The following is a 15622-nucleotide window of genomic DNA, read 5'->3' as shown; positions in this document are numbered from 1 at the left end:
GCAATCGGATTTAGCCCGGTGTGGACAACGGCTCCTTTATTCAAACACAGTTTAGATTTACAATTCATTGATTAGAACAGGGTGTGTACTTCTTATATAAACTAAATTCCTCGCGAGCAGATTAGAGACCGACACGTATTTTAACACCGTTCAGCTGCAGGTTCGCTTCTTTTTATCAAGACAAATAAATGTTCTTCTCAGCTGTTGAAAAGCTGACACGACACAAAGAGGCCGAGCACAAGTTTATACTACAAGCCTTCAAAACGGAGCATGAGATCATGAATAGCTCATGAAGTTATTGTACAAACCATCAAACTTGTGCAGAGCTCACTGACAGGGTCACTTTGCACTATTTGCAGACTAATTAGAGAAAATCTATCCCTGTTGTTCCAGTTAGGCTGTGGAATTGAGCGACTTTGGTCAATAAAAACTATGATAAAAATGTTTATGAACATTTTCAAACAGCAACAACTATAAAACTAAATGATGACTAACAATTCAAGTAATTTGTGTTTAATGCGTCTGCAGCGTTTGTGAAATCACAGCCTGCAGCTTCCTCCTCGTCCTCAGCACATTTGTCTGAACTGCTGCACAAAAAGAAGCTCTTAGCATCCGTCTCTAATGAAGCTGGTGGCTCTAGGAGGAAACTGATGAACTAACTACACTCATCTACACATTACCACAAAATATTAGACAATCAGCATTAAAAACAGGCGCAGGCAGCAGCGTGGATGGCCGGTGGCTCGTCGTCAGGTGACGTTAACGTTTCTGTCGTAAATCTTTCACGTTGCCATCCGAAGGAGTGAGACGGTTCCAGAAACAAGTGAACTGCTCTGTTTAAATCGTGGCTGCGTTCACGTCCGTGTTCAAACAGACAGGAAAGAGGATTTCAGTGAGCAAGCTGCTGCTCTTCAGCGGAGAGGTGCTAAACGCTATGTGAGGAAAAGTGAATCGACTCCAGGAGCCAAAGTCAACACTGAGCCGGCCCTGAGGCTGTAAAACCTTGGACTAAACTAACTAACTGATTATAAAGCAGTTAAAATACACCTGCTGCATGAAAAGCTGCCAGTGTATCAGGACTGATAATCTAACAAATTCATGAGTAATGCATCAGACTTTTACGACTTCATAAGTATTTTTTTTCCTTCGACACTTTAAAAAGGCTCCGTGTGTTTTATTCTTCGACTCTGCTGCAGCAGTTCTAAGCAGCCTTTCTTCATCCTACACCGCTCTGCTGCTCCTGAATCCATCCTCTGTCTGCAACAAGCCATTTCAGCTTCTCTACCTTTCAGTCACCCTCCCCAAACAACACCGCTACTTCAAGAACTGCCATTCTGTGGACTTCCTGTTCCACAGGAGGCACTCCAGCATGAATGGGACCCTATACAGCATTTATTTTGGTTTAAGGCATGAAGCAAGCCACAAAGAAATCCTATAGGCACTTCAACGAGTTCCCTATTTACACACACGGAAGCTTCTGTTGTGCGTTTGCTTCTGACTTCTTGTTATCCTTTGTGGGAGTGAGTTTAAAATCCATCCACCTCTTTTCCACTTCAGAGTTATGACTGTGCCGTCACAAGGCGAGAGGCAGGGCACATCCTGATAGGCTGCCAGTCTGCCACAAGGCTGAGACAGAATAAAAGACAACCATTCACTCTCAGTTTCACACCTACAACCAATTTAGAATCACCAAATAACCTGATGCGTACGTCTTTGGACTGTGGGAGGAAGCTGGAGTTCATACATACACGGGGGGAACGTACCCACTGCACACAGAAAGGCCCCAGCAGGCCACTGGATTCAAACCCACGGTATTGTAGCTGTGAGGGGGCGGGACTAAAAGTGCACCGTCATGCCCTCACTGTTAAAAATCCTTGATGGACTTAATTATATGTGTTAACATACATATTTGTGAAAACTAAAAAAATTTATTTAGTTTTCGTCAAGAAAAAGGTGTAAAAATACATTTTAGCAATTTAACACCAGCTTCAGTACGATGAGATTAGCAGCTCTGCCGTCCCTTTAAGCCAACCTTCACCTAAACAGAAGGTTTGAACAGCAGGTGGGCGGGGCCACTGTGCTGAGATGACGATGATAAGGAAATCCTCTATCTATGACATCATATATTCCCAAGAATAGAAAAAAGCTCTTGGTAACAGCAGTAAGAACATTCTGGGATTAGGCGTACGTACACTGATCTCATTTATTTGAGACTCTGGTCATGCTTAGTATGAGCATCCACGACTGGAACATAAGAGGCCGACTAACTTTGATATGTTTATCTCATTAGGACGGGTACTGGGGAGGATCTGAAACTGAGGTTTCAGATAGAATCAGTTTGAAGTACACGCTGGTGCACAGAAAGATGACATCATCGCAGCAGCAGGACCGGCTGGTCTGGCTGTAAAACGTCTTCACAGACAGAGTCAGAGGTGAAACGCTGCCGGCAGAAATATCATATCAGGGTCCGTCTCGCTCTGCTGACTCAGCGTTCTCTCAGCGCTGACTCTGCCAATGACTCAATGTGACAGAGTGCGAGTTTTTAGACTCAAATTGTACATTAACAAACAATGGCGTGTGTTACAGGGAGACAAAGCGCTCTGGATTAATTTCCACACGTCTGCCCGCTCTGATGTCTAACACACACAAAAACACGCCGCTGCAGGTGACACTGTGACCTGATTTCGACAAAAGGATAATTAAGAACGCACAAGAGGTCAAATACACACACACAGACACACTCATATCAAATCAATGCTCCATAATAAGACACACTGATGGATTTCCAATAGCAGGATAAAAACAGCCCTTCACCTGAAGGACTACAGCTGCGCGTCAAGTAACGATCCAAATATTTACGCTTTTTTAATGAAGTGCCGACTCGGCGTCCGTCTTCATTCCACTCCACGGCTATGGCAGCACTCAAACACTGGACAACAAATCACTGCAGATTGCAGCCAGTAACTGGGAGCTCAACCAAACAGACAGACGCAAATGTTTCCACAAAGAACGTGAGACGACCGATGCAAAATACGACTCGCCGCAAACGCGTTCAAAGGCAGCCGTGTCTGTGACGTCCTTTCAAACAGATTTAATCATGACTAAATACTGCGTGAACGAGCCAGACCAAAAGCAGTCCTCCTGCGGAGGCAGACAGCTGTGACCTCTGACCTCTTCACTTGAACAGTGATTTTAGGCCAGCAGCCAGAATCAACATCACTAAGATGGCAAGTTATTTCTTCAGTTAATCAATTAAATGTTTTGCCTTAAAAATGTTAGAATAACAGAAATTATGCAGTTTATCCACGAAACGAGTCAAACCAGCCCCTCAGACTGAGACTTTTACCAGTTTACTATGTTTGCAGCGAATCGCCACCTCTGATTAATTTATCAGTAGATGACTTGGTCACTGCTTAGTTCACTGTTGTAGCAATCCTCCATGGACTCCAGCTCCACCCTTTCTACTGCAGCTGATGGGAGAAGTCCTCCTTCCGCTCCTTCCGCTGTGAGCTGGAGCTCCACTCCAAGGAGAACCCTCAGCAGGTGGAGAACTGTGCAAGCAGGACAAAGACCATGATCAGTGGCTGCAGTCCAAAAGGGTGGAGTTGGAGTCCTTCGAACCACGGGATAAGAGTCTCTGTGAAGACCCAGCTTTATGCTTTATGACTTTGTAAATAAAATATTTGCAGAAGATAAAGTCATGAGTAGTTTACTTAAATAATCCCTTTAGGAAGTAACTGCATTTGCTTTTTAGGAATGATTTTCAGATGTTCAAGTTGTCATTCAATCATAAATTTTGTAACTGTTTCTGTTTTTGAAGGATGCATCTTTCCAGGTAAGATGCAAAACCATAACTCTGCCAATAACACACCTAGAAGCTGTTTGACAGTCATAAAACATTAAAAACTGAAAACATCTGTCCAGTAAAGCATGACTGGCATGATGAGATTAGATGCCAGTCAAGAGTGGTAGCGCCGTGTTTGAAAATAGTGTAAAACCTTCCAAATGTAACTAACGGTGTAATCACTATGTGAAGAAACGATGACATCTGTGTGTGGTGATGAAGCGCTATCAGCTAAAGTTGAACTTGGGCCTGGCTGTACTTTTGTGTAATACCGGTTTCTACCATAAGGTGGCACAGGTCAGCCCAGCAAGTCATTAACAGCACTTTCTTACTTATAACTGGAGCTAGGTGTGGGCAATATAAACGATATACGATAGAAACTATATAAATTTGGCCAGCGATAGAGATTTTGACTATACCACTCTATCGCGACAGTGCATGTTGATGATGTCATTAAGCTGCACCTGTTTCGCAGCGGCTAAAACCATTATCATCTGCAAATTATTCCGGGCGACAGTCATAGCAAAGAGATGAAGCACTTTTGAAATATGGGGAAAGCCAAAAACTGTGCTTCCTCCACTTCCGTAACATTGATTCATTAATGTTGAATTCTCTCGCAGCTGTTCTAGTCCCATGTTGTTGCAGTATATTAATAACTAACCTCGTATTGTGGATGAATGCTCTCAGTTGTTCTCCTGACTGAAGTTTGGCCCGTGTACAGCATCCTGCTATGTGATTGCATTTGTCCCTGACCACCAGAATCCCTCATGTTAACTTTTATTGAGTGGAAAAAAGTTAGCTTCATCCTCCAGCTTCACTGTGCTAATGTTATGCTAACATAGCTGTGTCGCTAGCAATCACGTAGCACAACATTATATACCAGGTAGTCCAACTTCAGTAACCCTACAAATGCCACTGCTGTTTAGTTTTTGGTCTTCATTTATATTGGAAGTGGTAGCAGAGCTGTACGTTTGAATTAGTTTCAAAAATCTCTCAGTCAGAACATGGTATGTCATGTTTAGGTGGAAACTAGCGAGCTAACTTCCTGTTAACTTCTAACTCTGTTAAATTTAATAACTTCTGTTTTCATGGATGCCTGGATGTTAAACTTAATTGTTACACCTGATAAAGCAGCAATGCTGATGATTTAATTAAAGATGAAAGAATTTAGACCGTTTTTAACTCTCAGTGTTCGTTTGACTTTGGGACCTGAAGCGGACGGAGTTTTGGACCCAGATTACTCCGTGAAGCTCCTCACTACGGCAGCCGTAATGCTCTGACAATCCATCGAGCAGTGCGGCTTACCAAAGTTGTACTAAAACATTTTTTAACAGATTTCTGCCCAAATCAGTTCGCGGTCAGTAAGCACAACCAGAATTCATACATAAGGGCACACTCTCGATTTTTCAGAAAATTAAAGGATTTTAAGTGTGCTTATAGTGTGGGAAATACGTTATACAGAAGAAAAGAATATATCGCGATATATATCGTTACCGCACATGCTTCAAATTATATCGCGATATGACTTTTAGGCCATATCGCCCAGCCCTAACTGGAGCCCCCAAAAGACAAACCTGATGAGGAAATTAGAGTAAAAAAATAATAAAGAAACGTTAAAAAGATCAGCGTACGTCTGAAAACACCGCCCCCTGGTGTTGGACGTTTTTGTCTAAACCTGACTGAGAGGAATTACAAAAACAAACCTTTAAATAAATGAACAAAAATTATCTCCAGTGCAAACTGATCCGGGTACAGCTGGCATGTTACAGCATGGAACAACATGTAATCATTTCAGAGCAGTTAGGGCAGCAGACCTCCTCGTGAGTGAACATCGAAACCTTATTTTTTGCATTAAAATATTATCTCAGTGGAAAAAAATGAACATGATGTTAACTAAACAGATAAAAATTGCAACAAGTCCAACATATCATCTCCTATTGCATTCCTGAGACGCCAACTTGAAAATGAAACCTGCTATGGACTTTCAAAAGCGCACACACATTTGTACTGCACTCTGTGCGTGTCTTATAGGCTCCAGGGTTGGTAGTTCAACTCCCTCTGGAGCTGAACTGTATCCCAAAGCGAAGGTAGATTAGCTCCAGAGGTGCCTGCTGACTGGACACACACACACACAAATGGAAAAAGTGATGCCGAGATAAAGCAGCAGGCAGGAAAGTGAAGCTCGGTCTGGAAACATGTTGCAGCTTCACAGCAGGAAAACTGCAACTTTACGAGATGTATTACAATCACAAAGAGGACGTTACAGTAACAGAGAGGCCGAGCGAAATGTGAAAAGCACGTTTCCTCCAGAGGATCTGGAGTCGTTTGGCATTCGTGCAGCTGCATCCAGCTGTGCTTCATCTACACGCACCTGTAAGGAACATTAAAGTTTTACTTCCAATGTTTCTGCTTCCGCATTTTCAATTCAATTCAATTCAATTTTATTTATATAGCGCCAAATCACAACAAAAGTCGCCTCAAGGCGCTTCATAGATACAGAGAAAAACCCAACAATCATATGACCCCCTATGAGCAAGCACTTTGGCGACAGTGGGAAGGAAAAACTCCCTTTTAACAGGAAGAAACCTCCGGCAGAACCAGGCTCAGGGAGGGGCGGCCATCTGCTGCGACCGGTTGGGGTGAGAGAAGGAAGACAGGATAAAGACATGCTGTGGAAGAGAGACAGAGGTTAATAACAGATATGATTCAATGCAGAGAGGTCTATTAATACATAGTGAGTGAGAAAGGTGACTGGAAAGGAAAAACTCAATGCATCATGGGAATCCCCCGGCAGCCTACATCTATTGCAGCATAACAAAGGGAGGATTCAGGGTCACCTGGTCCAGCCCTAACTATATGCTTTAGAAAAAAGGAAAGTTTTAAGCCTAATCTTAAAAGTAGAGATAGTGTCTGTCTCCCGAATCCAAACTGGAAGCTGGTTCCACAGAAGAGGGGCCTGAAAACTGAAGGCTCTCCCTCCCATTCTACTTTTAAATACTCTAGGAACAACAAGTAGGCCTGCAGAGCGAGAGCGGAGCGCTCTAATAGGGTGATATGGTACTACAAGGTCATTAAGATAAGATGGGGCCTGATTATTTAAGACCTTGTATGTGAGGAGCAGGATTTTGAATTCAATTCTGGATTTAACAGGAAGCCAATGAAGGGAAGCCAAAACAGGAGAAATATGCTCTCTCTTTCTAGTCCCTGTCAGGACTCTTGCTGCAGCATTTTGGATTAGCTGAAGGCTTTTCAGTGAGTTTTTTGGACATCCTGATAATAATGAATTACAGTAGTCCAGCCTGGAAGTAATAAATGCATGAACTAGTTTTTCAGCCTCACTCTGAGACAGGATATTTCTAATTTTAGAGATGTTGCGCAAATGGAAGAAAGCAGTCTTACATATTTGTTTAATATGTGCATTGAAGGACATGTCCTGGTCAAAAATGACTCCAAGGTTCCTCACCGCGTTACTGGAGGCCAAGGTAATGCCATCCAGAGTAAGAATCTGATTAGATACCATATTTCTAAGATTTTCAGGGCCGAGTACAATAACCTCAGTTTTATCTGAATTAAGAAGCAGAAAGTTAGCGGCCATCCAGGTCTTTATGTCTTTAAGACATTCCTGCAGTTTAACTAATTGGTGTGTGTTATCTGGCTTCATGGACAGATAGAGCTGGGTGTCATCTGCATAGCAGTGAAAATGTATGCTATGTCTTCTAATGATACTGCCTAAGGGAAGCATGTATAATGTAAACAGAATTGGTCCTAGCACTGAACCCTGTGGAACTCCATAATTAACCTCAGTGTGTGAAGAGGACTCTCCATTTACATGCACGAATTGGAGTCTATTAGATAGATATGATACAAACCACTGCAGTGCAGTACTTGTAATACCTACAGCATGTTCTAATCGCTCTAATAGGATATTATGATCAACAGTATCGAACGCTGCACTGAGGTCTAGCAGGACAAGCACAGAGATGAGTCCACTGTCAGAGGCCATAAGAAGATCATTTGTAACCTTCACTAAAGCTGTTTCTGTGCTGTGCTGAGCTCTGAAACCTGACTGAAACTCTTCAAATAAACCATTCCTCTGCAGATGATCTGTTAGCTGTTTGACAACTACTCTTTCAAGGATTTTTGATATGAAAGGAAGGTTGGAGATTGGCCTATAATTAGCCAAGACTGCTGGGTCTAGAGATGGCTTTTTGAGTAAAGGTTTAACTACAGCCAGCTTGAAGGCCTGTGGTACATAGCCGATTATTAGAGATAGGTTGATCATATTTAAGATCGAAGAATTAATTAATGGCAGGACTTCTTTGAGCAGTTTTGTAGGAATGGGGTCTAAAAGACACGTTGAGGGTTTGGAGGAAGTAATTATTGAAGTTAACTCAGAAAGATCAATTGGAGAAAAAGAGTCTAACTTAATATCAATGGTACTAAGAGTAGCTGTAGATAATATTACATCTGTGGGATGATTATTGGTAATTTTTTCTCTAATGATAACAATTTTATTTGTGAAGAAGTTCATGAAGTCATTACTAGTTAACGTTAAAGGGATGGTTGGCTCAAAAGAGCTCTGACTTTTTGTCAGCCTGGCTACAGTGCTGAAGAGAAACCTGGGGTTGTTCTTATTTTCTTCAATCAGTGATGAATAGTAAGATGTTCTGGCTTTGCGGAGGGCTTTCTTATAAAGCAGCAAACTATTTCTCCAGGCTAAATGATGATCCTCTAGATTTGTGACACGCCATTTCCTCTCCAGATTACGAGTCATCTGCTTTAGGGTACGTGTTTCAGAATTATACCACGGAGTCAGGTACTTCTGATTTGAGGCCTTAGTTTTCACAGGAGCTACAGTATCCAGAGTCGTACGTAGTGAGGAGGTGAAATTATTAACAAGATAATCGACCTCTGTTGGGGTAGCGTTCAGATAGCTGCTTTGCTCTGTGTTGGTACAGGGCATTGGAGATGATAACAGTGGGTGGATTATATTCTTAAACTTAGTTACAGTGCTTTCAGAAAGACATCTACTTTGATAAAGTCTACTCTTCACCGCTGTGTAATCAATTATTGTAAAAGTAAATGTTATCAGGAAATGATCAGACAGGAGAGGGTTTTCAGGAAACACTGTTAAATGTTCAGGTTCGATGCCATATGTTAAAACAAGATCTAGAGTGTGATTAAAGTGGTGGGTGGGTTCTTTTACATTTCGAGAGAAACCAATTGAGTCTAATAACAGATTAAATGCCATGTTGAGGCTGTCATTTTTAGCATCTACATGGATGTTAAAATCACCCACAATAATTATTTTATCTGAGCTCAGAACTAAATTAGATATAAAGTCTGAGAAATCAGACAGAAACTCTGTGTAAGGCCCAGGTGGACGATAGATGATAACAAGTAAGACTGGTTTCTGAGTTTCACAGCAGGGGTGGACAATGTTAAGCATCAGGCTTTCAAATGAATTAAAAGTCTGTCTTGGTCTTTCATTAATTAATAGGCTGGTGTGAAAAATTGCTGCCACACCGCCCCCTCGGCCTGTGCTTCGAGATTTCTGGTAGTTAGAATGGCTCGGGGGTGTTGATTCATTTAAACTAACATAATCATCCTGCTGCAACCAGGTTTCTGTAAGGCAGAGTAAATCAATTTGTTGATCAATTATTAAGTCATGTACTAACAGAGACTTGGAGGAGAGAGACCTAATATTTAATAATCCACATTTCACTGTTTTACTCTTTGGTTCAGATGTGGATACTGTATTGTTCTTTCTTTGTGATTGTTTATGTTTAAGTTGTTTGTTGCTGGTTTTTAGTTTGTTTTTTGTCTTTTTGGAAGCTGACACAGTCTCTATGGAGATGGGTTTTTGGGGGGGTAGCAGGAGGAGAGAAGCTGCAGAGAAGCGTGTAAGACTGCAACTCTGCTTCCTGGTCCCAACTCTGGATAGTCATATTTTGGGGGGTTTAATAAATTTGTCCATATTTCTAGAAATGAGAGCTGCTCCATCCAAAGTGGGATGGATGCCGTCTCTCCTAACAAGACCAGGTTTCCTCCAGAAGGTTTGCCAATTATCTATGAAGCCCACATCGTTTCTGGGACACCACTCAGACAGCCAGCAATTTAAGGAGAACATGCGGCTAAACATGTCACTCCTGGTCTGATTGGGGAGGGGACCAGAGAAAACTACAGAGTCCGACATTGTTTTGGCAAAGTTGCACACCGATTCAATATTGATTTTAGTGACCTCCGATTGGCGTAACCGGGTGTCATTACTGCCGACGTGAATTATGATTTTACTGAATTTACGTTTACCCTTAGCCAGCAGTTTTGTGTTTTGTGTGAATGATTCAGGAAAAACAAACATTTGGTGCCTTTCGGACATTTTATACCATTACCATCCCAAAACTATGACTCAGCTCACAGTACTGGGCTGTATTATTAAGAGCAGAGTGGCATTTAGAGTGATTTTTACTAAATGAATACACAATTAAGTCTTTTTGCACAAAACATGCCACAACAATTAGTTGTTGGCTTGTTTTTTGTTAAGCTTCATGTTGATACTGGACCATCACCTTAAACACCAGGATGTTGTCCCATGTTTTCTCATTTTACACCAAATAACTCAGCTAAAAAAAAGTTTTATTTGTTACACAGAACCTGCTTTAAGCACAATAAAAGCTGATTTTAGTGACGAGCTAAAGAATCTAATCAAATAATTCGAGCTGTTCCAGCCCAGTGTTTATTTTAAAAAGTGTTTCATCTCAAAAAGGCTGAGAACAAGAATTAATGAGCTGCAATAGCGAGTTATAACAGTCTGATTTACTCCGTGGTGTCTTTGCCTCGTTTTAAAGTCATTTGTTTTGCTCCAAAGAGGCATGTTTCCCGCCCCTCTGTGAGTGAAAGCAGCTGCAGGAATCATTAAAATCCCCACCTGCCTCGACATGAACGTCTTTCACAAGTAGACGTAGACGTTTGTCCAGCGCTGCAGTGAGTCACCGTTTGATAGAGAGCAAGAGTTTGGAGTTATTTGGATGGCGAGTAAAACTACAGGCTGCATATAGATTAAAAAAAAATGGAGGACATCTGTAAAATGGCGCTAAACATAAAGTGGAGCTGAGGCTGATGGGAATGTCATTAGTTCTGCTGAACTAAGTGAAGTGCGATAGGCACATGGATCTGATCCACGTTTATGTTTTAGAACTTCTTTGCGTGTTCCTGCGGTTTGCACGGTCATATCTACTCTCTGAGCTAAGCTGTGCGTTCTTCTTTTACCTTTGCAGCTTCCTCCTCGCTTCTAGATTCATCATTGCTGCTTCTGGCCACAGTAACATGCTAACAAGTGCTTTAACTTAGTGATTACTCCAGTACTTAAAATTCATCATCAGTTCTTATTGAGGTCCTTCGTTGGGTTGGGCAGCTGTGAGCATTTGCTGAATAGAGCGTGATGATGGAGATCAGCTGAGTGATGTTTCTCAGAGGACCATTTTTGAAAACAACTGAAAAATACTTTACAGAAACTACTCAGACAGTGAGATTGAGATCGGAGCAGCAGCAAGATAGCCAGCCAGTTTAATTCCTGTCTTTTTAACCTCCCCTCCATTCTAAAAGCCCAGTTTCTTCTGATTGGTCAACTTCCAAAAGCCAGCTGAGGGGCTGCACCCGTTCTTCATGTGCATGTAACGAAAAATCAACGAGTACGATGTTCAGAGCAGTCGGGAATCCGCTTTTCTGTCACTGCTAGTCTATAGACTATATGCACGTTAGCATATGCTACTTCCGGCGCGGAAACTCCTGTGGGGAGCTTTGTTTCCGGTGTCCTATTCGCGCCTTGTTTATGGCCCAAAACAAGTTAAGCAAATGAATGAATCAAGCGGTGATTTACATTTCTATAGATGTCTTGGGCATTTGCCCAATATATCTGTAAATGATGTTCATCGACTTGTCGATATTTTTTCCCCGCGCCTCAGAGCAAAAGAGAAACTGGATTCAAATGTTATATTTCTCAGCGGTCCCTCGTTTATCACGGGTGTTAGGTTCTAAAAATAACCAGCGAGAGGTGAAATCAAGTAGCCAATTTTATTTTTTGATGGTGCAAAACGTTTCATGGACATCGTGGACATACAGTACTGCACTTCAGAGTCACACTGCGAGCGATCGATGCAGCGATTCTATGCTGTACAGAAGAGACGTAACGGAGGAGATCGTCTGCAACGATCAGGGCGCAGGACACAATGTGACGTAAAAATAAGCATGCAAACTTGAGCTAAAAAATCTGTGAAACATCGAGGTGAAAGGTGAACCGCGTTATAGTGAGGGATGACTATAATTTTGAAGGTAAGTCACAACATACCTTCGTAAATACTAAGGTATAGAAACCCTTACCAGCAGTCATTCATTTTTTTGTGTGGCTTTTTTCACGGTTTGTTAACATGCTGTGTGTGTGTGTACTGGACTAGCTGATCTCGACATAATGGGGAAACATCTGGTTTGACTATTCTTCACCTGTAGTTTGAATGCTGAACATTGGCCTGTTTAGATCATAAGACCAGTCACTATACAGAGATGTGCTTCTGAATGTGGACGATGTGTCTTCTGCATGCAGTGAGGCAGTTCTGCTTGTGTTGAGTGATGTAAACAACTGATCGATCTAAACGCTTTAAACGTCAAAATTGATCATTAGATTTTTTTATGACACAGCAGCGGTGAGCGTTCCCACCTTCTGCTCTTTGTAACTTAACGCGATCTTTCCGTTTTTGAGTATATCATCGCAGTAGCGATTGACCGCAAAGTAAAGCTACGGGAAATGTACAACCCCACATCCGGTCTCAAACCAGGAAGTTAGCATTTTCTCGTGCACAGGGTCTATTTTCCAGCATTGGCTCAATGAGCTCATCTGCAAAAAGCAATCCAATCCTGATTACTGCCACCTGCTGGACTGGAGGGGAACATGTTGCTGCAAAGCCACTGGCAACACAGCTGTTTCACACAATGTAGACAAACAGTGTGAAGTGAAACAGTTCCATTCCTTAAAATTCCAAATAGTGTGAATGGAAAAGCAGATAAATGTGACCCGTGTACACAATCAGATGAAATATTGAAATCAAATATATTTTTTTAACTCACAAAAATTGGTTCTGATACCAAACATCTCATCTTGGTCAGGTTCTAGACCAAAGTGCCAGATTCCAAATCATAGAAAAAGTCAATGCAGATCTCCATTGGAAAACATATTAAGTCTAGAGTAATGAAGGAATAATGAGGGACCAGCAGACTGAAGCCCTGGCAGGACTAATACACTAATTTGAGTCAAACTGCAAATGGAACCGTGACTTTTGTTAAACTTAAAATGTCAAATCTGTTACCAAAACAACCGGAGATTCATTTCTTTTCCAATCACCTTAAAAATTTATGGACTAGTCGTTACAGCTCTGACCAGATTTATGGAAAATCTTCAACTCTGGGACACGCTGCGGTCATCATCACCTTCTTGGCTTTTATTCATCTGCTGTTTGGACTTTAAAGCTGTTTTTTTTCTCGTTACTTTTTATATTTGATTCAAACTTAACTTTTTTATACGATTCATTTGAGATCTCCATTTGATTTTCTGTGCGCTGCCGTTATCTGATCCATGTCTCTCTGGAAAAGTTTCTGAAGCTCACTCTTTGCAGATAATGCGTTTATCTGGGATATTGGTTAATCAACTGGTTGTTGTCCTGGTGAAATGGGGAACATGTTAGAAAAAACACACCATAAAACTGAAGAAACTCCTGAGACGACTTCTTGAACGACGGTTCAAACAGAAGCTCTTTGTGTTTGTTTGCTTAAAATGATCAATCGATGCGATTAACTGATGATCAAAGCGCTCAATCCACCGTCATCTCTGATCAGCTTTTGCACTTTTCTTCACGTAGGTTTGGAGTCATTATTTAATCTCAAATTTGTCTCCTTTATTATTGATCTGAATCTGACCCGTGCCATCGATCAGATTATTGATCACAGGATCAGTGTTTAGCTGAACATCTGTTTGGTAAGGACACATGTGGGGGAGACTTGCTGCTACTCCTGGCACCATTTACATTCAATCAGTCATTATCATACAGCCCATCACATCACTTATTGATCGTGTGATTATTGATGTGCAGGTTGATTTCTCCTCTTCTTCTTCTGCAGCAAATTTATGTTTTAATCCGTTTTTAATAACTCATTCTTTTTGTTATCGACTCATTTTTTCGCTATTTGGGGCCGTTTGGTCCTGAAAACCTGATTTGGACTGTTTGTTGTTAAACTGATCACATCATTGATCGACTTGTAAACACATCAGCAATCCTTTACCGGGACTGTGATCCAAACGTTACTTGAGGATCAGCGCGGTCTGTTCGGTCGGGATTCTGATTGATAACCTTCAGCCTGGTGGGACTTGAGTGTGTCAGGAAGAACATCGATCACAATGAGATCATCACGATCGCGGCTCTGAAATAAATCCCGACCCTGAACTCGCCGAACCGGGATCAGAAATGTGCCGGTCTCGGTTCCGTGAGCAGAGCTGGGGGCTGATCCAGAAGATCGAGGCTGCTCTTCGGCACATGGGCAGTCGGATGAAGGCGGATTCAGAAAAACACAAATCCGAATTTGGTGCGTGGATCTCGGCAGCAGCCGGCGGTTCGTCCGCAGAGTTCGGGGCGATCATCGGACGCGTTTCCGGGGTTTCGGCTGCGGTTTTGAACGTTTTTCTGCCGCCTTCCCCCCCTTTGTTCTTCCTTAATGGATCGGCGTCTGGAGCTGTGCTACCTCCCAGACCCCCTCCTCCTCCTCCTCAGCCTCCCCCACCACTCTCCCCTTCACCACGCACAGAAAAACACACACTTGCAGCTCAAAATCGCCTCTTTTACGCACCGAACTCCGCACTTTAAAATGGAGGAAAAACGCAGAGGGAAGCGGTCCGCTTGGTGCCGTAACACAGGCCGAACCCCGAGGGCGAAAGCAGCCCCTACCTGTGGTATCAACCAACCCCCAAGTCCCACTCCTTCATCCCCACTCGCAGCATTGAGAAGGAGGAAATTTCCACGCGTAAAAAATAAAGAAAGGGGGGAAAAGCAGGCAGCAGGAGCAGCTGATGAGCGGTGATGCGGAGGGCAAGCGAGGCGTTTTCCCCCTGAAACATCCACACACTCATACACCCCTCTCCACAACCGCCACCACCCCGATACCCCCATATCTGCCGCCCGGACCCGGAGAACATCACCGGCCTCTCCACCTCCAAACACCACCTACTCCCTCCGGAACCCCTCAGACCTACCTGCACAGGGACGCGCAGAAAAGTCCGATCAGTTATTTAAATCCACACAGTCCCACGCGCTTCTGCTGCCTTTCTTCTTCTTCTCCTCACATAAAACCTGAGTGAGGTAAGCTCAGCTGGAGGCAGCAAGAGGAGCCCGCACAGGTCACCACAAAATCCTGCGGGTTTTTAAAAAGTGAGGAATAATCCAGAGAGCAGAGATCACAGAGCGCAGGAGCGCGGCGAGGTCTCCCATTCACACACAGCCTGCCTCGGCTTGGCTCGGCTCGGTCTGCCCCTACTCCACCACAGACAGCCCCCCAGCTGGAGCGTACCACTCTGCGCTGAGCTGGGAGGGGATACGGCCAGTTAGAAGCGGTCATTTAAACCAATTATCAATAGATTAATCTGCTTATCAAAGGCTCGGTGCTCCTCTGAGGACGTTAGCTAACGCGGAGAGGAAACGAGCATCGTTGAGAGGAATGGGACAGTGAGCGCGCTGTCTT

At 42.8% G+C, this 15622-nt stretch overlaps 1 protein-coding gene across 1 annotated transcript in view; it reads right to left on the bottom strand.

Annotated features, from left to right (window-relative positions):
* plxna3 (plexin A3) overlaps window positions 1–15393 on the bottom strand; it is a 140956-nt gene extending 125563 nt beyond the window's left edge. The window contains exon 1 of the mRNA XM_086276859.1: window positions 15138–15393. The gene's annotated coding sequence lies outside the window, so the exon portion shown is untranslated. The remainder of the gene's footprint in view (window positions 1–15137) is intronic.
* Between the last annotated feature and the right edge of the window lie 229 nt (window positions 15394–15622).

The sequence above is a fragment of the Aulonocara sp. 'chitande type north' Nkhata Bay genome, linkage group LG20 (genome assembly GCF_057382095.1).
Source record: "Aulonocara sp. 'chitande type north' Nkhata Bay isolate Kocher_YH1m ecotype deep benthic linkage group LG20, A_spYH_male_GT1.1, whole genome shotgun sequence".
In the NCBI taxonomy this organism is placed as follows: domain Eukaryota; kingdom Metazoa; phylum Chordata; class Actinopteri; order Cichliformes; family Cichlidae; genus Aulonocara; species Aulonocara sp. 'chitande type north' Nkhata Bay.
The sequence above is the reverse complement of the archived record's forward strand: the minus strand, read 5'-3'. Positions and strand labels throughout refer to the sequence as shown.